Genomic DNA, 26,768 nt, shown 5'->3' with positions numbered 1-26,768 from the left:
TTCTGCCAAGGTAGGTCTGGCAGTGGTGTCGTGAGCAGCGGTTCTTTGTTCTGGCTTGGTCTGTGGATACAGCAGTGTTTACATGACAACACAAGCTGTTTCACGTCACTGGCTATGCCTGGCCACCACACAGCACCTCTGTAACGTTCTCTGCACTTGGTAAGGCCTAGATGGCCCTGGTGTATCTTCTGGAGCACTTCGTCTCTCATGCTTTCAGGGATCACAATCTGTTTACCACGGCGCAGCAGTCCATTGGCTTCACTAAGTGAGCCACGCTCTTTGAAGTAGGCACTTGCCTGTAACGCTACACTCTTAAGATGTTCCGGCCACCCTTTGTGGATGTACCTGAGGACACACTGGAGCTCGCCGTCTGTCCTGGTCTTGTCTTTTATCTGATTGATGACAGGCCTTCTCACCCTAAGGTCATCCTCAACTGAGTCGACGTATGCTCGCACCTCTGCTTCCAGGTCACCTGGTGGAGTGTTCGCCACAGGTTGCCTGGACAGGGCATCTGCTACTACCAGTTGTTTTCCAGGAACATATTCGGAAACTGGATTAAACTTCATTAACCTGATGAGCAGGCGCTGACAACGTAAAGGTGTAGTGTCAAGGTCTTTTGAATTGATTAGGGTTACTAAAGGCTTGTGGTCTGTAAGCAACTTGTATTTCTCGAGACCGCACAGGTACTGATAGAAACGTTCTGATGCCCACACTCCTGCGAGGCACTCCTTTTCGATCTGAGCGTACCTCTTTTCAGCGTCAGTCAGGGTGCGTGAACAGAAGGCCACTGGCTTCAGTCTTCCATCATGGCTCTGCATGAGGACTCCACCGAGCCCATAGCTGCTGGCATCAGCACTGACGACCGTTGGCTTTGCTGGGTCAAAGAACTCTAGGACCGGAGCTGACGAGATTAACTGCTTCACTTCTGTGAATGCTTGTTTTTGTTGCGGTCCCCAGCACCAGTCACGCTCAGACTTGAGCAGCTCGTTGAGCGGTTGGAGCACGGTGGACAGGTTCGACAGATATCGTCCGATGTAGTTCACCATCCCCAGCAGCCGTCTCAACTCACTGATGTTTTGGGGCGGATCCATTGCCACAATGGCCTTGACCCTCTCTGGGCTTGGTGCAATGCCGTCTTTGGTCACCACTTGCCCTAGGAAGTCCAATTCTGGCTTGTTGAACCGACATTTCTCCTTATTTAACCTTAGACCTGAGGCCTGTATGGTCTCCATGACCCGCTTGAGTCTCTGGTCGTGAATTTCTTGTGTTTCACCAAACACCAAAATGTCGTCCATGTAGACAACTGTCCCGTCGTGCCCCTGCAGTAGCTCAGACATCTTTCGTTGGAAGATTTCGGGCGCTGACGTGATGCCAAAGGGTAACCTTTTGAAGCAGTATCTGCCCAGCGGTGTGATGAAGGTGGTCAGACGTGCACTGTCTTCTTTTAGAGGGATTTGCCAAAATCCACTCTCGGCATCCAGGCTGGAGAACACTGTACTCTTGGCTAACTTGGGAAGTATATCGTCCAACGTAGGTAAGATGAACTTCTCTCGTTTCACATTCTCATTAAGTCTTTTTAAGTCCACACAGATTCTTATTTTTCCATTCTTTTTAATCACTGGCACCATAGGAGCACACCATTCAGTTGGTTCGGTTATTTTCTCTATTATGCCCATTGACTCCATTCTTTTCAGTTCCTCCTCTACTTTGGAGAGTAAGGGAATAGGAACCCGTCTTGGTACGGCTACACTGTACGGCTCTGCATCATCTTTTAAGGTGATTTTCACCGGATCCCCTTTGAGTGTGCCCAGACCACTGAATGAGCTGACTTCATCCAAGCGCTTAATTAAGCCTAGCTTAGTAGCCACAGTTCGGCTAAGGAGGTTTTCTCCACTGGTTTTCACAACCACTACACGGAAACAGCAGTTTCGTAGCTGTCCATTGACATGGGCTTTAATTTTGGCTAAAAACTGCCCCCTTGTGGCCACAACGCCGCCTGGACTTTGCAGTGTGTTTTTCACCTCTACGAGTTTGGGCTTTTCCTTTAATGTTTCATATGTGGTTTCAGACATCACTGATGCATCCGCACCGGAGTCAATCTTGAACGAGACTGGTGTGTGTGCTACAGTCAGAGTAGTGCGCCACGGTGGCACATCCTCAGCTAACAATGAATGCATCATGCTTTGCTCCTGTTGCACTGAACCTAAGAACATGCATTCTTCCACATTAGCCTCAGTTATTTCATGTACAGATGCTTTTGAGTGGCACACGGCAGCGTAGTGTCCTACTTTGTTACACTTTAGACACTTTTTCCCTTTTGCAGGACATTCTTCGCCATCGTCATGATTACGGCCACATCTTGTGCATGTTCCTTTTCTATTCTTTATAAATGTCTTTCCTGAGTAGCCAGTTCTTTTGAATTCTTTCTTTCTAACTGACTTTATGTTGTCCACGTGCTGTGCATGTTTCTCTCCTTCAGTGTTCTGAGATTTTATTAACTCGCAGTGTCTCGCCATTTCAATTGCTGTGCGCAATGTGAGATCACTTTTCATTTGAAGTTTTTGTGACACTTGTTTATCACGAATTCCAATCACTATGCGATCCCGCATCTGTTCATCTTTCTGTGCTCCAAAAACACAGTTTTCAGCTAACTCATAAAGCTGCCTGACGAATGCTTCCACACTTTCCCCGGGAAGTTGGGCTCGTGAATGGAACTTTGCACGTTCATAGATAACGTTGCGCTTCGGGATAAAATGTTCATCAAACTTGGCCATTACTACGTTGTATTTGTCGCTATCACCTACTGCTGTGAACGTGAATGACTTGAATATGTGCTCAGCCTCTGCTCCCATTGAATATATCAAGGCATTTACCTGTACCACTTCGTCATCCTCCGCGAGCAATGATGCAACTCGGTATCTGGCAAACCTTTGCTTCCAGTCCGGCCACGCTTCGGGCTTGTGAAAGTCGAACTGCTCAGGCGGGGAAAACTTGGCCAAAGCCATGGCGATGCACACTTCAGTACCAACAAAATCACGTCTTCACACACTTTTCTTCTGACACCATGTGGCGTTCGTCGCCTAGACGAATAACAGGACTCAATAGTCACTGCGTTTCAACAATGAATGGCTGTTTATTCAGAACATGTGTAGCATCTCTTAAGTGCAATCAAAATGGTGACGGCGCGTACATGCGCATATGGTTTATATATTGAACGTAACAATATCACGCATGACATCACATGACATAGAACGCCGGTCATTATCGGGAAAATAAGCCCCTTCAGGGCGAAGCAACACTTCTCCGCTTCGCGTCGGGGTGCTGTTCGCCCTGTCGGGGCTTATTTTCCCGATAATGACCGGCGTTCTATACATTATCCCTTACTTAGTTTGTGATGTCATGACAACTTCTGCCACCACATGTTCCTATTTTATTTAAAGGTAAAAGGATATGATCCTTCATGAAACAAAATGGCTAATCAACAGTATGTTATTGTAAACATTTGAAAATCATAATGGTTTACTCTCTTACTGCAGGAGTTCTGAAAGATGCCTTTTTGTTCTTCCAACTTCTACCAACAGAATGTCCAGAATCTCTATGAAATATTCTCTATGCTTTCATGGCTGGAAAGCCCATGGGCACTGACATTTTAATTGATGCCAGTTTTCTTTTTTTAAAGGTTGGAGATGATGTCAAAATGGACCAACTCCGACTGTTGGCATCAGAGCCCAAATTTAATAATAGCTTCTACATTGATGATTATTCTGGGCTAGCTGGTCTTCTGGACAACTTGCAAACAAAGATTTTCAATAAAGAGGGTAAGCACATGCAATCCCACAAAATCTGTCAGATCAACAGCTGCTCATGAAAACCAGTAATTCTCAAATTACCCTTTTTTACACAGTTTGCTAAGATTGTTATGTCCTCAGTTTGGCATCCATGTGTTTAGTTCATTTGTGGTGATGTGATTTGTTTAAGGTTGTAAACACACCATGGGTCAGACCTGGGAAAAAAAGAACTTTCACAGAGTGGAATGAGTGCTGAGTTTATTGACTATATCTGCTGATCTTCCCAATTAGGGTGTCTGTGCAACCATATCATGCATGTGTCACGAGAACTACACTATTTTTACAATTTAATTCAATTTTATTTATACTAGCACCAAAACATACACATTGTTCCAAGGCGCTTGTAGGTGTAGTCTACTTGATGTGCTGTAATTCACACTCTGTTCCTTTTTAAACCAAAATGCCATTTTCAGGAGTGGCAAGCAGATGTAGATCTGAGTCATTCCTCTTTGATGGATTCCCTGAGCATGAAGGCGGAAACAGGAAGAAAAATAAAGAATTCATCAAAACCATCATTGAAGAGCATGAGTAACACTTCAATACAGTGAGCTCTCATTTAAACTTGTTTTCATGATTCAGAGTTCTATGTAGGGCCTACAGACTATTCATTTTTCTACACTTTATACTTTTAAAGATATTTAAGATAAATTAGTAAAAATGTCTTTATAAAATGTGTCTGTTTGTTTATAAAAGAAACACTATGCAACAATTTGACACTATCTAAGGTATGGTTTTATAGGCAACTAGCTTTGGTATCATCCTCAAATTCATTTTGATAGCATATGGTCATGTGAAGGACAGATCTGTGTCTTTCCCACTAGCCATCCAGGATGTACCCTATGTAGTTCTGTGTTCCATTAATCACAGTCTCTATATTTCTTTCTCTTGTTCTCTGTTTTAAAATCTAATGCTCAATCTCAATCTTAATTTCTTTGTCTTTCTCTCTTTCTCTATTCCATCTCTTTAATATTTTGTCTTTCACTCACTCACTCTATCCACCTATCTATTTTTCTTTCTTCCTTTATTTTGTTCTCCCTACTTTTATCTTTATCAAAGACACTATACTGTCTCACTATCACCATCACTCTTTTACTCTAAAGTAGGCTATATTTGATATGAAATGGGATTAATGAGAAACAATCATTACAATAATTTACAATGTTTAATGCAGTGTTTGTGCGCTTGTGTCTATGTCAGACATGGGAGCACTCTACAGCACTCTTTCAGCTTCTTGTGGCTCTGTAGAGAAGGCATTGTGGCCAATAACACCAGAAAGATCTATGTAGGCACGTCTAGAATGGCATCACTGTTCAGCTGGAATCAGCCTTTGCAGTACAGTAATATGCCTAATAGGCTTTGGCTGACTGTTAGTGCTGTTAGATGTCCATGTAAACGCTTGAATGTAAACCAACTATTAAGTTCCTATGGTAATGTCTCATATAACCACTAAATAAAATGTGTTGCAAAACCTTTCACCTTTCACCTAACTGTGGTGGACCTGGTAGAGCCTTGGTATGAAAGGGGTGTAAGGGTGCATATATTGGGGTTAGGGAATGGTGTTGTTTAGTCCTGTGTCTGCCATAGTGAGAGTTTGTCAGACACAAATACATTGCTTCTCTCTCTTTCACTCTCTCTCTATCTTTCTATTTTGTTTTTTGTTTATTTCTCTCTCTCTGTGTTTGTCTTTATCAAAGACACTATACTGTCTCACTGTCTTTAATAAACTGAAATTACTTCTCTTTCAGTCTTTACACACCTCTCTTGCCATGCTTGTCATGCACTTATATTTCCTTCAGGAGATGCAAATCTAGTTTGTTTTATTGTTTGTTTGTTTGCTCTATTAGTTTGCAGCGGTTCAGTTTTCCACAGTGTCCCGAATAGTTTTCACATTTAAAGACTACCAGGACAACCAAGCCTTTAAAAAACTGGATGATGAAGAACATATGAATTCTCTGACAAACACATATGGAGCCATGCACTACGCTCTGTGAGTAGGATAAAGATCTTTTTAGATCAACAACATTTTGCCATATTATATTATATGATTAGATTTGTTGATACATAGTGTTTATTTTAATATTTTCTTCAATCCAGGACTAATCTTTTTGACAAATCAGAGAGTGGTCGACACCAAGATGCAACAAAGGTGGTGGTCATCATTACTGATGGCAGTCCATCAGATCTTCCTGAAGTCAAAGTGAATGGCACCTCAAAGAATATTGTAGAAATCTATGAAGACCGACACATCATGCGCTTTGTCATTGGGGTATGTATTGAATATTTGTTTTGGCTATCTGTTTGGGTCACACAGTGAGGTTGCTTGAAAGAGTATAATAAACTGGTGGATCTGTGGATTTTAAACGAGAAGTAATTTGCCCTTTTTGCAATCACATTAATTATTTTTAGTTTCTGTTCCTATTTTATTTAAAGGTAAAAGGATATGATCCTTCATCAAACAAAATGGCTAATTAACAGCTAAATTATGTATAAATACATCAACAGTATGTTATTTTAAACATTTGAAAATCATAATGGTTTACTCTCTTACTGTAAAGAGTTCTGAAAGATGCCTTTTTGTTCTTACAAATTCCACCAACATTCATGTCCAGAATCTCTATGAAATATTCTCTATGCTTTCATGGCTGGAAAGCCCATGGGCAATGACATTTTAATTGATGCCAGTTTTCTTTTTTAAAGGTTGGAAGTCTTATCTCATGGGTCAAACTCCGACGGTTAGCATCAGAGCCCAAATTTAATAATAGCTTCTACATTGATGATTATTCTGGGCTAGCTGGTCTTCTGGACAACTTGCAAACAAAGATTTTCAACATAGAGGGTAAGCACATGCAATCCCACAAATGTGTCAGACCAACAGCTGCTCATGAGAACCAGTAATTCTCAAATTACTCTTTTTACACAGTTTGCTAAGATTGTTATGTCTTCAGTGTGGCATCCATGTGTTTAGTTCATTTGTGGTGATGTGATTTGTTTAAGGTTCTAAACACACCATGGGTCAGACCTGGGAAAAAGAACTTTCACAGAGTGGAATGAGTGCTGAGTTTATTGAGGTCAGATTCACTATCAGAAACTAAACAAAAAAATGTATACATTGCGAAATAGTGACAGTAAAGTATAATTTGTTTTCCTCTATTTTTCACACTAGGATCCACTGATTCTGGGATCAGTCGGATCCCACAACTCAAAAGGATCCCTTTGTCAGATTGAGGGTAAGGGATCACCTGAGAAGGAAATTCAAGATTCAATTTTGATTTATATAGCACCAAAACAATACAACTGTCTCAAGGCGCTTGTAGGTGTAGTCTACTTGATGTGCTGTATTCACATCACTGTTCCCTTTTCAACCAATGCATTTTCAGAGTGCACAAAGCAGAATGTAGATCTAGGTATTCCTCTTTGATGGATCACTGAGCACGAAGGAGAAAGACTTTGTACAAAATAAAGAATTCATCAAAACCATCATGAAGAGCATGAGTAACACCTCAATACAAGTAAGCTCTCATTTTAAACTTATTTTATAATTTATGGTTGTTTATGTGTAATTAAGAACTTAGTTGTTTCTAACTTACAAAATAATAAAACAAAAATGTATACTGTTTATTCCAGTGCATGCAAAACTGTATTGTTCTTCCTTGGCTGCTTCTTCTTGTGCTTTCTTATACTAAACGATTTCAAAACATAATTTTGTAGTTCTCATGAATTGTTTTTCTACACTTTATACTTCTAAAGATATTTAAGATAAATTAGTCAAAATGTCCTTATAAAATGTGTCTATCTGTTTCTTAATCAAAGCAACACTATGCAACAATTTGACACTATTTGAGGTATGGTTTTATAGGTAAGTTTTGGTATCATCCTCAAATTCATTTTGGTAGCATATGGTCATGTGAAGCACACACCTGTGTCTTTCCCACTAGCCATCTAGGATATGCCCTATGGAGTGTATTCACGTGACGTCAGCATCTCGCGTGGCTCAATCTCGCCATCTTGGGGTCCACTTATTAAATGTCAGAAGAAGTTGACCTAGCGTGCCGCTGTCTGATTATGCGAGAGGCCTGCAACCTCATGTCCTTCTGCGTTACCAAAGAAAGAGTTGGAATCGATCCTTTTTTGATTCAAGATGAAACAACCTAACCTTTTCGCGGTGTGTGTGTGCTTTACCCGTCCTAGTCCCACATCTAACAATGAGGCACAGTACCATAATCATAAGGCACACCGTTTTTAACTGAAATTGTGTCTCCTTCAGGATATGATGGTCATTTCTTGAGAAGAGCGGCATAAAACACAGCAAAACAATGCCGTGCATGGACCCCAACATGGCCGCCAAAGCTTGTTGTTATGGATAGGGGTCACGTGACTGAATACGCCCTATATAGTTCTGTGTTACATGCTGGAACACCCTTGAAAAATGGAAGAAAAGCTTTCACAGCATGCCATTGCCAGCTATACTGCCAAAAGACACCAGTTAGTGTGATGGCAAGTTTCTATCAGTGCCAACTGGGCTGTTGGTGGTGTTTAGCAAGCTAACTACCTAAAAGGCATGCAAAAACCTTGCAGTTTTGGAACAGACCTCCTTATTGCTGCTTTTATATGTAACTTCCTCATCTTTTTTCTCTTTATTTCATTCACTCTCTCTTTCAATCACAGTATCATTATCACACTATCACTCTATCACTACCATTAATCACAGTCTCTATATTCCTTTCTCTTGTTCTCTCTTTTAACATCTAACGTTCAATCTCAATCTTAATTTCTTTGTCTTTCTCTCTCTTTCAATTCGGTCACTCTCTCTTTCTCTATTCCATCTCTTCAAAATGTTGTCTTTCTGTTTCTCTCTCTCTCTCTCTTTCACTCACTCACTCTATCTATTTTTCCTTCTTCCTCTATTTTATTCTCCCTACTTTTATCTTTATCAAAAACATTATACTGTCTCACTATCACCATCACTCTTTTACTCTAAAGTAGGCTATATTTGGTATGAAATGGGATTAATGAGAAACAATCATTACAATCATTTACAATGTCTAATGCAGTCTTTGTGCGCTTGTGTGTATGTCAGACATGGGAGCACTCTCCAGCACTCTTTCAGCTTCTTGTGGCTCTGTAGAGAAGGCATTGGGACCATTAACACCAAAAAGATCTATGTAGGGACATCTTTAGGGACAAGGTTAAGTAAAAAGTATAATTCTTCATAGTTTATGTTTCAATCCATGCTTCTCTCTCTCTCTCTCTCCCTGTGTTTGTCTTTATCGAAGACACTATACTGGCTCACTCTCTTTAATAAACTGAAATTACTCCTCTTTCAGTCTTTACACGCCTCTCTCTCCTCTTCCTCTTTGCCTTCCTCTGCATGTATTGAATTGTTTAAATGTTCTAATCTTTTATTTCATATGTATTTGAAATTCCTTGCTTGCCATGCACTGATATTTCCTTCAGGAGATGCAAATCTAGTTTGTGTTATTGTTTGTTTGTTTGTTTGCTCTATTAGATTGCAGCAGTTCAGTTTTCCAAAAGATCCCGAATAGTTTTTACATTTAAAGACTTCCAGGACAACAAAGCCTTTAAAAAACTGGATGATGAAGAACATATGAAATCTCTGACAAACAGACATGAAGCCATGCACTACGCTCTGTGAGTATAATAAAGACCTTTTAAGACCTTTAAAGGCGTAGTCCGCAATTCTAATCCAGTACACTTTTTGAAATTAAGAAAACTGCTCCTTGCAATCCTCTAGCTGTCTGTTCTGTGTGTGCTCAAAAACTTGTAAACAGTCCTGGTTCTGTAAATAGACAACAAACAAAGTGACTCGGACCAAGCCATACACTATTCCACTCAATCCACATACAAGGGGGTATAATTTGATTGGCTGTTGAAATCAAATATCAACAACATTTTGCCATATTATATTATATGATTAGATTTGTTTATACATAGTGTTTATTTTAATATTTTGTTCAATCCAGGAATAATCTTTTTGACAAATCAGAGAGTGGTCGACACCCAGATGCAACAAAGGTGGTTGTCATCATTATTGATGGCAACCCATCAGATTCTGCTATATTCAGAGTGAATGGCACCTCAAAGAATATTGTGGAAATATATGAAGACCGACACATCATGCGCTTTGTCATTGGGGTATGTATTGAATATTTGTTTGGCTATCTGTTTGGCTAAGAGTGTGATACACTGGTGGATCTGTGGATTTTGAACTAAAAGTAATTTTCCATTTTTGCAATCACATTAATTATGTTTAGTTTCTGTTCCTATTTTATTTAAAGGTAAAATGATATGATCCTTCATGGGACACATTTGCTCATTAATAGCTAAATGATGTATAAATACAATCAACAGTATGTTATTTTAAACATTTGAAAATCATAATGGTTTACTCTCTCACTGTTAGGAGTTCTGAAAGATGCCCATGGGCAATGCCATTTTAATTGATGCCAGTTTTCTTTTTCTAAAAGGTTGGAAATGAAGTCAATATGGACAAACTCCGACTGTTGGCATCAGAGCCCAAATTTAATAATAGCTTCTACATTGATGATTATTCTGGGCTAACTGGTCTGCTGGACAACTTGCAAACAAAGATTTTCAACATAGAGGGTAAGCACATGCAATCCCACAAATCTGTCAGACCAACAGCTGCTCATGAGAACCAGTAGTTCTCAAATGACTATTTTTAGATAGATAGATAGATAGATAGATAGATAGATGGATACTTTATTAATCCCGAGGGAAATTTAGGTCATCCAGTAGCTTATACACATATACACTTATACACCTCACCGACATGCATACATAAATCACATATACATACACATACACATAGGGAGAACATATATACATACACATAGGGAGAACATTTCCACACAGAGTGTTTCCAGATACAGGAAAATGGTCTGACCCTATTGTAATGTGCAATGATTTTGACAGTGTCTGTGTCCAGGAGCAAAGCAATCTTGTGCTGCTGGTGTGGATAGTGCAAAAAATATAAATAATGTTCTTGTGCTTGAGAGGATGGGTAGTGCAAGATAGTGGTCTTGTGCTTGTGTGTGTGTGTGTGTGTGTGTGTGTGTTATGAAAGTGCAAAGAGCAAAGTGATAGTAGTGCAGAATATGTAAGTGGTAAAGTCTGTGCATGGGGCTGAGATGAGATGAGATGAGTTTGCTAAGATTGTTATGTCTTCAGTGTGGCATCCATGTGTTTAGTTCATTTGTGGTGATGTGATTGGTTTAAGGCTGTAAAGACACTGTAAACACACCTGAGCAGGACATTCAAGATCCAGAAATGCAGGAGGACTCTTACATGGGTAAGTTCATGTGAGTACAGAATATATATACCAATCTGATGTTTTGGTGTTGCACCAAAAAAAGAGAGAATAGTTTATGGTGCTGTATTCAACTATACTGTATCTTTTGTAAGTATTAAGTATAAGCAATAAGTATTCATTTCATTTAATGGACTGTTTGGTTTAAATAAGTAAATGTATTTTTCACTATTAAAATCCATCATCATCTCATGAATGTTAATGTTGATTGTTGAATCTTTTTTAATAGCCTTATATGTTATTTTGTCATATTTAATTTGATTATTTGCCCTGATAATAGCTGATGCTACACCTCTCTTACATGCAAATGTCTTCATTCAGAGCAGCAGATGTAGAGTAACATGGAGTAGCATGAACATTATTATATTTTTGTGTTTCTTAAAGGCTACTCTGTTGCTGTTGGAAAGAAGAATGGCATTCCTTTGTACTTTACGGGTGCTCCAAGATACAAGCACAAAGGACAGGTCATTGTTTTCAGCAGAACTACCGGTAACTGGACTGTCATACAAAGACTTGACAATGGACAGGTTAGTGGAGAGTCGGCTAAAGTATGACTATGGGTAATTCCTGTTGAAAATTATCACCTTTGTGACAGCATTTCATTTTATGCCAAAGGATAACTGGCTAACCTGGGCTGTTTAGTGATTAGCCAGTGTCATACGTAGGAGTGGAGGCTGGTGGTCTGATGTTTTGTAATAATATCTGATTTCAACATTTACATATAATTGATTGCCTGTATGAGTTTGTGGGTAATCACTGGGATTATCCTTGTCTTTTTAGATTGGATCTTATTTTGGGGCAGAGCTGTGTGCTGTTGACATTGATTCTGATGGCACCACTGACTTCCTCATGGTCGGGGCTCCCCTACATTATCACCCTCAGAGAGAGGGCCAGATGTATGTGTATGCCCTTACAAGAGAGGTAACTATGAGCATTTTCTTTCTGTAAAAATACAAAATGTAAATTGTTTGTAGCTCATAGCACATACTGACAAGCCGGAAAGTCTGCATACCACTTTCACCTTCTCCATGTTTTATTACGTTACAGTCTTATACTATAATAGATTGAGTTAATGTTTTGCCTCAAACATTTACACACAATAGCCAATAATAACAAAGTAAAAATATGCAATTTTATTTTACAGACAAAAATAGGTTATTTAGAGGTCACATATCTGTACACACCCTTAGCCTAAGCAATTACAGCTTCAAGGCATCTTGGGAAAGAAGCTACGAGCTTGGCACATTTGTTTCTGGACATTTTTGCCTATCCCTCTTGGCATATCCTTGCAAGCCCTGTCAGGTTTGATGGGGAGCGTCGGTGCACAGCCATTTTCAGCTCTTTCCACAGATGTTCAATTGGATTCAGGTCTGGGCTCTGGCTGGGCCAATCAAGGACATGCATAGACTTTCTCCGAAGCCACTTCTTTGTTCTCTTGGCTGTGTCCTTCGGGTCATTGTCATGTTGGAAGGTAAACCTTCGCCCCAGTCTGAGGTCCAGAGCGCTCTGGAGCAGGTTTTCTTCAAGGATCTCTGTGTACTTAGCTGCATTCATCTTTCACTCTATCAGGAGTAGTCGCCCCGTTCCTGCTGCTGAATAACATACCCATGATTCTGCCACCGCCATGCTTCACTGTAGGGATTGTATTAGCCAGGTGATGAGCGGTGCCTGGTTTCCTCCAGACGTGACGCTTGGTATTCAGGCCAAAAAGTTCAATTTTGATTCTCATGATTTGAGAGTCCTCTAGGTGCCTTTTGGCAAACTCCAAGCGGGCTGTGATGTGCCTTTTACCAAGGAGGGGCCTCCGCCTGGCCACTCTACCATAAAGGCCTGATGGTGGAGTGCTGCCTGGATGGTTGATCTTCTGAAAGGTTCTCCCATCTCCCATCAAGGATACACTGGAGCTCTGTCAAAGTGACCCTCGGGTTCCTGCTCACCTTCCTGGCCAAGGCCCGTCTTCCCCAATTGCTCAGTTTTGCCGGGCGACCAGGTCTAGGAAGATTCTTGATGGTTCCAAACTTCTTCCATTTACGAATGATGGTGGCCACTGTGCTCTTTTGGACCTGTAAAGCTGCAGAGATTTTTCCGTACACTTCTCCAGATCTATGCCTTGACACAATCCTGTTTCTGAGGTCTGCAGATAATTCCTTTGACCCCATGGCTTGGAGTTTTCTCTGATTTGCACTGTTTAATAGTATTTAGATTTATACCATATATTGAAGATTCAGTGTTAGGTTTGTCAGTCATGGCTTCAGGTTTATTCTTGTACAGTGGTGGCCACCAAGGGAGACAAAGCCTGAAGTTTCATTCATAGCTTCACCTCAGACTCATCTAAATTATTCATTCAGGGACAGGGGGGGGGGGGGGGTATGACTATGGCATATCCTTATTAACTTAAAATCTCAAATGGCCGGCCCCTTCAACTGTCAGCTGTGAGACCTTATGTAGGTAGGTGTTGGCAATCCCCAATCATGTCCAATCAATCGAATTTATCACAGGTGGGCTCGAATTAAGTTGTAGAAACATCTCAAGCAGTATCAGTGGAAACAAAATGTACCTCAGCTCACTTTTGGGTGTCATTGCAAAGGCTGTGCGCACTTGTGTATGTAGCACCCCTTTCCACTGGGAGTGAAAGAATGAATTACCTTTACGGTGGAAACCCATGACACCGTTACGAGCGACGCGATATTCTAATCCTATGCATTTCAACGGGAGCCAATCCATTGTGACGTAGACCACCTTTTTGGGCGACGCGACCGATAAAAGTTGAAAAATGTTGAATCCTATGCAAATGAGGAGCGATTTTTCCCACAGCGGCCAATCAGAATGTTTGGTGTCGTCTCTGACAGTTTGAAAATGCTATTTCCACACGTTACAACACGCCCACTCAAAGTGATGGAAGCGTATCGCGTCGCTGTCATGGGTTTGCACCGTTACAGTTAAGAGAGAGGTGGGTCTAGAGGTGGGTCTCTGGGTCTAGTTGTAATGTAACGTAATAAAATGTGGAGAAGGTGAAAGGGGTGTGCAGACCTTCCTGCTTGACTGTGTTATGTAGGTCTATATCAACTGTAGGTATATAGATCAGGGTTGCCTCTACCTTTAAACAATACAATTCCCAGACAGTTGACTCTTTAGTACCCAAGTAAGCTCTATGAAGTAAAGAGATTGAAACAAATCATTATCTGTGATATTTGTGGAATACTGTGAATTAACACTGAGAACCCTTTAAAGTAACATAATGCAACACTTTTACCTTAAAATAACAGTTTCAAAATAATTTTGCTGGTACACTGACTTATACGGTACACTCCGCCACTGGGAGCTCAATAGCAAAAAATACCGTTTCTCCCGGAATGGGGCTTTACGTTTCTTAAATATGTCTGTGTTAGCCAAAAACAAAAGAAAATCTTTCTCTGTGGGACCAGTGATGAGGACAAATATGGCAAATCTGTCTACTGTATAACCATTTTCCTACAACTACAATCTTTTAACAGTTGGACCATTCAAAACTAATGGGAATAATATCATGTGATATTATGTTCTCTCAGAGTGTTTTTCTTTTTTGGTACACAGTTAACCTTCTAGTAACTTCCAAAAAGAGACCAGCTGCCTCTACCTTACAAATGAATGGCTCCCTGCTCTCCTTCCAGCCAAGACACTAAACTATATACTATTTCCCCCCATATACTCCTGCATTAATCCCCCACAGAATAAGCTGGTGAAGATGCAGAACATTTCAGAGTCTTCTAAGGGCAGGTTTGCGTCCTCCATTGCCTCACTCCGGGACCTGAACGGCGATGGGCTCCAGGACCTGGCAGTGGGAGCCCCACTGGAGGATGAGCACAGAGGAGCGGTGTATATATACCTGGGAGACAAAACTATGGGAATTCGCCAAAAATACAGCCAGGTGATCAACATCAACATCATCATCAACAACAACAACAACAACAACAACAACACATTGTTTTTTTGTCCTGACACTTATATAAATTCATTCAAATACAATGACAACAGATTGATTGCACTGGTAACAGAAGTGTGTGTATTCTAAGCTGTTTTCAGGTGTATTACCGTTTTCTCAAGACTTTTCCCAAGAGCTGCTAATGTTATGCTTTGTGAAATTATGTTTTCCTATGAAATATCCTTCCCAACTGTCTAGCACATCAGAGCGAGGATGCTGTCAGAAGGTTTGCAGCAGTTTGGGGTGCCCATTGATGGGAAGTCTGATATGGATGGACTGACGGAAATTGCAGTGGGCGCTTGTGGACAGGTGGTTCTGCTAAGGTAAGATCAAGGTTGCCCTGCTTCAAAAACGTCATCCAAATCCAAATTAATTTAATTGATCTGAATTCAAGTCCGAATTACTAAATATAATTAGAAATCAGACCTACCGAAAAGGTAGAGACCTTTTTTTGTTGGCTAGTGTTACATACAAGTATATACACACCTAAGTACACTTTGGTTCATGTCTTTGGTTAATTAATTACTGGTACCAGGTTTGCCCTCCCGTGGGCAGCTGACGGTCCCTCAGTAGGGGTGGGGCTAACCCTTTAATTAATAGAGGTATTTGAGGGAGATTGGCGACAGCGTAGAGATTTGGCAATCGTTTTGCAGCGGTGTCCTGGCAGTTTAAGTGCCGCCTTTTACGTAATTTCTTTTAACAAAAACGAATGAGAAAATGAACAAAAAATGGCTGCTTTGACTTGCCATACCTCCAGTGGTGATTTTAGCCTGAAATTTCAGGTGGGGCAATTTTGTATGACGTCATGTCACCGTCACAAAAATAGAGGTAGCTGATTATTATAAGCAGTAGGCCTATATAGACCAGTAAGATATGCTCTGGGCTGCATTTTGAGTGCCAGCAGGGAACAGAAATCCTATTTCAAATACATTTCACATGCTTCAGCGCTCAGCGCTACACAAAGATGTTGCCTATAATACAGCATTAAAGTAAAATGATTGCAACAAAGTAAAAAGATTAGACAGACACATATCTCAAATAACTTGACTAATTTATTAAGCTTGTGGCACACGTGTGGCATACAATATAAAGCGAAAGACACAACTGAAACAAATAACAGCAACAAAACATGCTGCTAAATTGCACCAACAAATAGTCTACATTATTCATTGTAGGCTGAATTAAAACACTTCCAAAATACTCGAAAATTAGCGATAGCTAACTAGCAGTAACTTTACTGCCATTGATCTGTCTGATTATGATCTGACTATATGGTTTTTTTTTTCTTGGTCACGGGGTACAGTCTCGCGGTTTTCGCAATATTCGAGTCGAGTTGCTAGGCAGATTTCATGGGGCACATCTGAAAGTGCCCCATCTCCCAATGTTAACTTTGGCCTGTGTGGTTCACGCTCATTGGTGTTTCCATGGCAACAGTCTTAAGCTTGCGCTGCTACCCCACAGAGCAGAGAGTTACGGCGGAGAGCAGCATTTCACAGAGCAAGCACACAGACAGAAACACACACAAATCAAATTACTCCAAAACAGGGCTATAATGCTTGTGAGTCACAAGTTTATTCACACACACATTCACGCTACTTTGCATATTAAATAAAATAAGATATATTTTGCCACAAAGCACAGATGTATTGAGCTTTCTGCACAACAGCGCCATCTGGATCTGATGGGGCAGTGCCCCACGTGCCCCTAATGTAGAAACGCCACTGCATACCTCAGCTCAGACTAAACAAAACCAAGTCCATACAGATACGTCTCCACGCTTTTGCAGATGTGCTACGGCAGAAGTGTAGAGAAAATCACATGTAAAATGACAGGAAATTGAGAGGATCGCCTGATTCGTAACTGATATACTGTATATATTTAAACTTTTTAACCATTAATATCTATTTATGCATTTAAATATGTGAAGAGGAGTTTTAGAGTTTAGGATGGCTGGCTTAAGACCAAATGGGGGTGTCGGTGAGAACATGCTGTCAAGTCAGGATTCACAGTTTTAATTTCCAGTGAGGCTATGAGTAGGACTGTATGGATGTTAGTGTGTGTGTGTACAATCATGTGGGGTAACCGAAGTGGGGTGCATGCAGGGGATTGAACTTGAAGGCAATCTTTTGTTTAGCCAGGATTGTCTGAAGATCAGAGGTCAAGGAGTGGCCTCCTTAAGCTCTCTCGCGCCCCCAATGAAGTTGGTGCCTCTGTCTGAAAGCAGCTTGAATGGTTTGCCTCTCCGAGCAATAAAGAGCCTAAGGGCCATCAAAAAGGAATCTGTGTTCATGTGACTGAGTAGATCTAGGTGCACACAACGGGTTGTCAAGCATTTGAAAATGATTCCCCATCTTTTATCTGTTCGCCTGACAATCTTCACAGTGTAAGGCCCAAAACAATCTATCCCAGTGGGAATAAAATGGAGATTTACAAAGGCAAAGGCGAGAAGGAGGGAGGTCTGCCATTTGGGGAATAAGAGGGGCTTGGCACGGGACCGTTGGCAGTTCAATCTTAATACACTTGCAAAACTCATTACACATTAAGAGATTCTCTTACACATTTACAAATACGCACACACGGATTGAGATACAGAACTGAGGCCATTTGGGCCGTGGTCCCGTTCCGGCCTCAGAGATGGAAACAAATAAATTCTGATGCTTTTCCCCAGACACCGGGGTTTTACACACTGGATCATCTACACACAATCATTCTGGCTTTTCGGGGTTGAAGGAGGAGGTGTCAGAATAGTAACCACAGGGATAACTGGCTTTCATAGTGACGTCGCTTTTTGATTCTTCGATGTCGGCGCTTCACCAAGCGGAATTCACCAAGCGTTGGATTGTTCACCCACTAATAGGAAACGTGAGCTGGGATTAGACCTTCGTGAGACAGGTTCGTTTTACCCTACTGATGTGTTGCAATGGTAATCCTGCTCAGTACGAGAGGAACCGCAGGTTCAGGCATTTAGTTTGTGAGCTTGGCTGAGGAGCCACTGGTGCGAAGCTACCATCTGCGGGATTATTACTGAACGCCTCTAAAGCAGAATTCTTCCCAGACGTAGTGATACCCATGCGCCCAAGTGCTTCGGTTGGTCTGGAGTAGGTTCCCGGTGAGCAGAGCCATTGACTGGCTCGGGGTGCGGCCGGAAAATCTCTGCACATCTCCTGACACTACACCATTTGTTCGTGAAGAACCTGGTGCTAAATCACTCAAAAAAGACGAGTCAGCTAACCATCTGTAGCCACACCGGGAGAAGACAAGGACTCACACGCCATCGCATTCACATAACAACACGGGGATACCGGGAAGCGCCAGCCAGTAGGCTATTTTATGGAAAAAATACAAATTGAAAAAGAAAACTGAACAAAACCGAAAGGAATGAAACCACACAGGCTCTCTGTACGTGGCAGGACTGACGGAGGACGCTGGAGAGGGCAAGAAGGCAAGTCTCATCTCTCCGTCAGGTGCCAGACCAGTTTGAATTTTTTTTTTCCACTCACAAACACAAACGCACACCTTAGTTACGGCCCTTTTTTCCGTAAGTATATCGGGTTTTTTCGAGCTGAGAGACTTGCTGGTATGTACCACTAGACATGTATGGTCGGACACTAATCTTGATTTAACATAACGATACGGCCCTGCTAATGTGGCGTCTTCCACAGGTCCAGGCCTGTCTTCAATGTGTCAGCGCACCTCTCCTTCAGCCCGTCAGAGATCAGCATCCAGCAGTTTGACTGTATCGAGCACAAGGAGGCTTTCCCTACAGTCACCCTGACCATCTGCTTTAAGATGAGTGAGGAAACAAAAAGCACAAAAGGTAGTTTTTGACCAGCCAATATTGGGTTTAGACCATATGAAGATAAATCTTATGTCTTGCCTCACTAACTTTGTTTTAGCTCAATCCAGAGCCACTGCATGGGGGTCAGTTTGGTTTGAAAAGTGCTGGGGACATAGATGGGATTTTACATGATCCTACCTCACTGGGCGATTGCGTGTCTGCCTCTGCTAGAATGATGAGCGTAGCCCAAATACAAACGCACCAAATTTGAAAGGCCATTGGGACTGTCTAGGGCCAAACGAAAATGTTAAAACTTGCTAAAAACAAGTGGTATGTATCTCTGTCAATAAGTGGCCAGCAGATACTGAACTCTGCAGTGAGAAAACATTCCCCTAAACTTTAAGACATGAGCTAGCGACACGTAACAAACCCAAGCGGTCTGGGGTCGTTTTTAACCCTTTCTCCCTCTGTGCTTCCGATTGGTAATCTCTCCCATTAATCTCCCAATTTCATAGTGATACAAATCAAATTCTCAGGTGTTACCTAGCAACCCAGCCCAGAGGCAGAGGTGAACAAACACGGAAAACATGAAACGGCTCCTGAGAAGAAGAAATATGCTTCCAAATTTCAGTCCATTTGGTGCGAGACCTTCCCCTTTTTAACCGCTAGCCACATCAGCAAACACCATGCGTTTTGTAAGTCTCGTACACCAGCGTGACGTGAAGTCTCTTGCAGTCAAACAATGACCAGAGGTTTCAAGTTGCAGCTGAATGAAAGCCGTCACCTCGGCAACATCAGCTTGTTCTTCCTGCGCCACAGTTTCTTCTTCCTTAAAATCCTCTCCAGTGTGTGTTTGCTTTGAACAACCCCACGCAATTCAGCCAGTCAAGCAAGTCATAATTATGAGATATTAAGTCATAATCATTGTAACTGTGATAGTATGTCATGATTTTGAGAAAATGTTCTGATTATTATGAGATACTAAGTCATTATTATGAGATGCTAAGTCATAATTATCAAATAGTAGGTCATAATTATCAGATAGTTAACCATTATTGAAGTACTAAGTCATAATGATGACACACTATGTGACTTTCTTTTTTTCAAGTGGCTGAAACGGGCTTCCATAGGTGTGTGCCTAAACAGAACATGATTCATAATATGAATACAACAGTTTGTTTCCTCAGTGATGATAGTTGTTTATGTATCTGTGTGTTGCCAGATGTACTGAGCACAGGGCTGACGCTGGACTATGACCTGATGCTTGACTCCCAGAGAAAAAACAGCCGAGGTTTTCTTGCAGCGAAAAACGTCACTCTGAGAAGTATTCAGCCAAGGCTTCATCTAAACAAGACCGAAATGTGCCAAAATCACACCATCTATATGCCAGTAGGTCACATCTCTAATGTGTCATCTCTACAGCTAATGTAAAGATAACAGGGCGCTGGCTGACTTTTCGACTGCCAGCTTCTTCCTCAATATCAGAGTTCAATAAACCCAACTGCATGAAATAGAAATGCTACCTTTGTAGTTTCTGTGATTCATCTGGATTTGGTATTTATTGTAAATCCACTGCCAGGACATGAATGTCAAGAGTGAATGTCACCTTTACAGGACTTAGACTCTCTGAATCTGAACGTCTACCGGCTCCTCTGCATGAAAACGTGTGTTTGAAATGCTATGATGCTGATATCAGTGCTGTGAAGCTTTGTGACTTTGTAACTTTTCTGACTGGATACTTACTGAGTCTCTCTGCTGCAGAGCTGTGTAATGGACACGCTGTCCCCTGTCAAAGTCAAGGTGAACTTTTCTCAAGCTGAGAGCCAGCAGCCTCGTGGAATTTTAAATGTTGACAGTAAGAGGGAGGCCGTAGTGGAAGTAAGCCTTCATTACTAAATGTTATTAATGATTCTTGGCTTTTTATGAGAATTACTGTTTATTTTAAAGTACACTTTGATTTACATTAATGCATAATACATCTTTACTTTGTTCACCTTAAGTTGAAGGTCAAACTACCTTAGTTTATTTTCAGGGCTAGTTATGTTGTCACTGTAACCATAATTACCACTGAGATACTGCAGAAGTATACGGATTTTTTTTTTTTTTAAATACACGTCTACACTAATGCATTTGACATTTTTATCAAAAGCGAAACGTCAAATGTAACTAATATTTGTCAGGTGCCCTTTGAGAGAAGTTGTGGACCCAATGCCACATGTGTGGCAAAGCTACAACTGGATTTCAACTTCACGTGAGTCACTCTTTAAAGCAACATTATGCAGCACTAACAGCCAGAGATCTAACAAAACTTGGTGCTACAGTTTGAACTTAGCTGTTGTAAAATTGAGTGAGTAAAATTAACTTTTCTCTTTCAACAGCTCCTCAGCACTGCTGGTGTTTACTGATCAGGACTACTTATATGTGAGAGTGGCATTGTCTAATGTGGGCGATGATTCCTATAACACCAGCCTCCATTTCCACTATCCCAAAGGCCTGTCTCACTCCAAGTTAGATGTTATCAAGGTAGAAGCAACAAAAACTGCAAATAATCATAATATATTTCTCTCATACATTCCCTCATGTTGTTTATGGGACAGTCCATGTCAAATCAACCACAGGTTCCCATCTCAAATATATATTTTTTTCTGGTGGTTAAGAAATGCCATCTCAGATATCAGAGCTCATGATGGGTAAACAACATTTCTGAGGAGCTTTATTAAGCTCCTGAACTTAAAACAGCAGTGTGTGTGTATGTACATGCATGAGGGGGGGAATAAAACGGGTTGAATTGACATGGAATTGGCTTAATTTCATTTGACTTCTAAAAGCAAAACAAGAGAACTCTGACTCGCTGTGATGGAGACCCAGATAAAACCGACCTCACCATATGCAGTGTGAGTCTTCCTGTCTTTCGCAGTCAGAACTGGGTAAGTGTTTCAGTTCATCACACACACACACTTACACATGTCCTGTCATTTCAGTGAAATTAAGATTCCTACATACGTTTTGAATTCCTCATGAATAGGCATTTCATGAAGGGGGATGAGCAGTTTCTTGTTCTTGTTTCCTTTCCAGGCCGTATTCAATGGGTCATTTCACATCACCTCTAGTCTAAAGTGGAATGATTTCATTACAATGACCATCACTGCGCACAGGTAATCTTTGTTGCTGACTTTTTTAATTCATCCTCCAGCCGTCTAATCCATATCTTTACAACAGGAGCGCAGTGAGAGTTTCTGTGGCAAACATACCCAAACAAACTGTGTGTGGCATGACAATAGGGGCTGGGCCGACTGACAGAGTGCCACCTAATTACGTGCAAATTAGACGGACGGGGAGAAGTAAACAGACGGTGCAGTGACGTCAGCTTCAATCCGTCCTGCTACATTCTACCCCTCACTCTTTCATCGTCGCCCAGACGATGGATACCACAAGGCCATGAATACACCAGCCCTAATTCCATGGTCGAAACCACACTGAGACAGCACGAGAAGCAGGGCTGCATTGCAACCCCTCCTGCGGCTGTGTCTCAGCATGACGACACTGTTGAAATGCCTGAATGATGGGAGTAGGGGCCTTTGATATCGAGGGCAGTTCAAAAAGGGACGGGCCGTGTTGTCCAAAGAGCTCCTGGTTGCACTTGCTAAGGACATTCATTCCTAGCACACCAGGAACCTTGGCGCACAAGTCACCCGGGGGGGGGGGGGGGGGGTCCTTTATGTCCAGGATCCCACAGTTTGATACAGCCTAGCCACAAAGCTCTGCATCTAACTCTATGTAGTCAACATAGGGGATAGCGAGCTCGTTGGCTGCACGGAGCTGTAGCCACTGGCAAGACCGACGACGATCCTGACCCAGTGGTGCAAAAGAAAGACTCAACAATGGTAGACACCATGGACCCAGTGTCTACCAAGCAGGGCGCCAGCACCTCACCAATGCGTACATCTAAATGGGGGCAAGAGGACATTAAAGACAACATCTTACCTAAACTAACTCTGACTCATGAGCCAGTGGGCTCCCAACCCGAACTGCACGCTGCTTAACCCTTTCCATTGTGCGCAGCAAGTTGAGGGAGAATTCCTGTAATGTGTCTCCCTCTTGCTGTTTCCTGGAGAAAAAGGTTTCCTGTAGGGCTACATATGACTGGGAACACCCATACAACGCCTTCAATACAGACATTGTTCTGTCAGGGTCCCTACGCCCCATAACGGGGCCATACCTTCCTCCTTCTCTTGCCTCACCCACAAGGTGATCATAAAGAAAGGACTGATCGGTGAAGGAGAGGTGACTAGCATGCATACAGGCCTGAGCTGCCTCAAACCACTCATTCACACTAATGCCGCTGCTGCCACTGAAGTAAGGACACTTCCTATCTCGCGGCATGAAAACGAACCTGTCATGTAATAGGGCATTGGCACCACTACGTCCAGTCGTGGGTGCAGTAGATGGCGATGGGAGAGCATCTGAGGGGACACCAGGCGGAATAACAGATACACGATCTAGCCTTAAGCGCTCGTTATCCGCCTTTAGTTGTGCTACCAAGTCCCTGAGCTCCTACATCTCATCCTCTGTGCTGGCAAAGATCAAATAAATGAGGACTTACGACAGGTAGGTTAGCATGCGGCATGCGGCTACTGAGGTCAGAAGGGCCCAGAAACCCAAGGGGTGGGTGATCCCAGATCTACAGACATCCGCTGCTGTTTTGCTTCTAAATAAAGACAGAGCACAAGACAAAAACAAGGAAAAACATGCACCAAAACAAACCAGTATGCTCGATACACAAACCAATAATGATCAGAAAAGAATAAATGGAACACACGTCTCAGCTTGTAGTCAGTCATCCTCAGTCATCCTGCCGACTATGTCAAATTGTGGCATGACAATATGGGGAGTGGAGCTAGGACTAAACAGAGCACATGCATGACTACGCCCCCCTGGGAGTTTCGCCCAGGGAAATAGTTAAGATCTAGGTGGAATCAAACTAGCCCACTAGGGGCACACAGGTTTGTGAACTGAGGAAGCTGGAGACGTGTTTCCATAATAAAAATATGTTTTATTTAATACACAAATATAAAATACAAAAACACAAAGTGGTAACAGTAGGGGACAGACAAGGGACAACACATACACAACAGGTAAATGAACACAACACAGAAACTGGACTGAGGCTTACCAGTCAGGCAGGGGTATTTAAGGAGCGGGGTATTACCTCCAGGAGGTCACAGCAAACGTGCACTGCTCATACCAAATGCACACACAAACCTAGTGAAAGGTGAATCCACACATCAAAACGATATCAAAGCACACATAAAGGAGATACTACCACCACTAGGGGAGGGTAGGATGGACTACTTAGCCTTGGGCACCCAGCACACCCAACAGAATATAGACACAAAACAAAAGCAGCCAACTAAGGTGGATACAAATAAACAGAAAAGAAGTACGAAACAAACAGCAACAATAACACAAGCACACACGGGCGCAGCAGCAGCTCTTGCGAACAGTCTGCTTGGAAGGAGGACGAGACGTGAAGCTAGAAGACGAACAGCAAACATTAAAACAGTTGTAGGCAAAACAGCTACCAGCAAAAAAGCAGCGTTGTCAAGTCACCCAGGCCAATTCCAAGCATCTAAAGGCACGGAACGCAGGATGACACAGGCAGCGGCGACTTTGCGTCCGCTAGCTGTATGTAGCGCACAACGAGCATATGATCCGACTCGGAGTGATACAGGAGACGGTGCAACAGCTGGGAACGAGGACCCAAACAAACAAGGCTTAGCGACTACCACAAACTGGTGAACCTGAGCTTGACGCAACAGGTACCGTGGAATACGACGCATGCCCATATGGCACCTCGTTGCCCATTTATAGGGGCTGGGATGACTGACAGAGTGCCACCTAATTACAGACGGTGCAGTGACGTCAGCTTTAATCCGTCCTGCTACATATGCATTCCTACAGCCTCAGCTTTTGCTATCAGGCTGTGCACGACTGTCTCTATCCGCTTGCTTATGATGATGATGTTTATGATGATGACAAAGGCGACAAGAACAACAACAAGAATAATACTAATAATTATACATTTGGTCTAATAAGCTGTCTTTCAGATATAGCAGAGACCTAGCCTGGATGCCAGACGAACTTAGCCCCGCCCACAACATTTTTGGTCGGGAAGTTCGGTCTGGTGTCGCTCCGTTGGGGAGAAACTATCTCCTCACAAAAATCTGTGAGGAGATAGATAGACCAATCAAATTGTCAGGGCGGGCTTTATACGATGATGGACAGATGATCAACCGTAACGTAATCAACCACGTCACCAAAGAGCTTTTGGAGTGAATTCGTTTTCAACAAACAGAGCTAAAATGTGGAGATTCGAGTCTGTTTTAAAAGACATTGACAGCACATTCATTTTGAAAGAGGAACAGAGAAACGCGATCAAGGCATTTGTCGATCGAAAAGATGTTTTTGCCGTCCTTCTTACGGGATCCGGTAAAAGTTTAATCAATGTATCAGCTGGCCCCATGGTCTACGTTATGGTCAAACTACGTTGCTCTGATTGGTTCTAGATATATCCAATTGAGCGAAGAGGCATTTTTTTCCCTGGTTCGGTTGAAACACGCCCCATAATCACAGCCCAACGGAGCGGTATCAAACTCATATTCTGACTAGAATTATGAGTATGACATCGTCAGGCTAGCAGAGACCTGTAGTGACAAATGTCTTTCAGCAGCAGCACGAAAGGCAAAGACTACTTTCTCTGCGTCTCAAGTCTTGATTTCTATTCAAAATTCTTGGAATGATTGATTCTTATGAAATGTTTATTGCTGTGACTCAGTCTCCACAATGCTGAAAATGCTGAATGACAACCCCAGCACTTACCGAAATGTATGGTGAACACTTTCTTTTACAGTGACAATGGGGATCCCAAGGATATTCCTCTATCAAAAACCCTTCCTGTTCTTTTTGCTGTCGACCTAGCTGTGACATTGTAAGTCCTGTGTTGTCTCTTCCAAACAAATGAAACCCTATCCAGATAACCATTACAACAGTATTCATAGTCATAGACCAAACTAAATTGTATTTGAAATATTATGTTTGTCATTATGTAATTCTAACATACATGTATGTGTTTGTGTTTACCTCGTAAGCCTGGACACCCCTGGTGCCTCGACAACATATGTTGATTACTCACTGGAGGACAGAGGGCCTAAAACACTTACACATATTTACCGGGTAATTAGTCTACCTTTATTAGGACAATGTCAACATAAGTATTACAGCTGCATTCACAATTCACAACTGCACAGCATTGTTGAATGACCATCATGTCTTTCCATCTGATGCTATCTGTCATTTTGTTACATTACAGGTAGCTAACATAGGCATGGTTCCTCTACCGGTCACAGTAACATTTACCTTCCCAACAAAACCTGGGAACTACGTTGAAATTCCAAGCTACAATATTTCACAACTTAAGGTGGTCTTACATCTCAATCATATCACAACAAAATGATCCATCTGAATTTTGTGTTCCATCTGCTCATTAGGAAGGTCACACAGGATAAATAACATTTTACTTCTATTTTTAAAGGACAATTACACCATACAGTGCAGTCCCCCTCAGGAGACAATTACTCAGGTAATAAACTTTGTAACTACTTTTAGTTGTAAGGCTGTAAGATTGCGCTACCCTTTATTATTTAAGCGGCAATTTGTTTTTACTTAACCAAAGCTAATACATGAGAGATGTATAAAAACTAGGGCTGTCAATAGATTAAAAAAAATTAACTAATTAATCGCACATTTTGAAATGAATTAATCGCGATTAATCGC

At 41.8% G+C, this 26,768-nt stretch overlaps 1 protein-coding gene and 1 long non-coding RNA gene across 3 annotated transcripts in view; both read left to right on the top strand.

Annotated features, from left to right (window-relative positions):
• The window catches only part of LOC105905690 (integrin alpha-L-like), a 75,749-nt gene that overhangs the window by 17,340 nt on the left and 31,641 nt on the right, over positions 1 to 26,768 (top strand). The gene's annotated exons all lie outside the window — the stretch shown is intronic.
• Positions 7,489 to 9,916, top strand: LOC105905692. 2 transcript variants are annotated; one of them, XR_004163354.1, is made up of 4 exons: positions 7,489 to 7,704; positions 8,926 to 9,033; positions 9,355 to 9,497; positions 9,830 to 9,916. It is a non-coding gene; the product is annotated as an uncharacterized LOC105905692 (long non-coding RNA). The 2 variants fall into 2 exon arrangements; XR_004163355.2 differs by lacking the exon at positions 7,489 to 7,704 and having other exon boundaries at positions 8,835 to 9,033.

This window comes from Clupea harengus, chromosome 26, assembly GCF_900700415.2.
Source record: "Clupea harengus chromosome 26, Ch_v2.0.2, whole genome shotgun sequence".
Taxonomy (NCBI): Eukaryota; Metazoa; Chordata; class Actinopteri; order Clupeiformes; family Clupeidae; genus Clupea; species Clupea harengus.
This window is presented reverse-complemented; position numbering and strand designations above follow the sequence as displayed.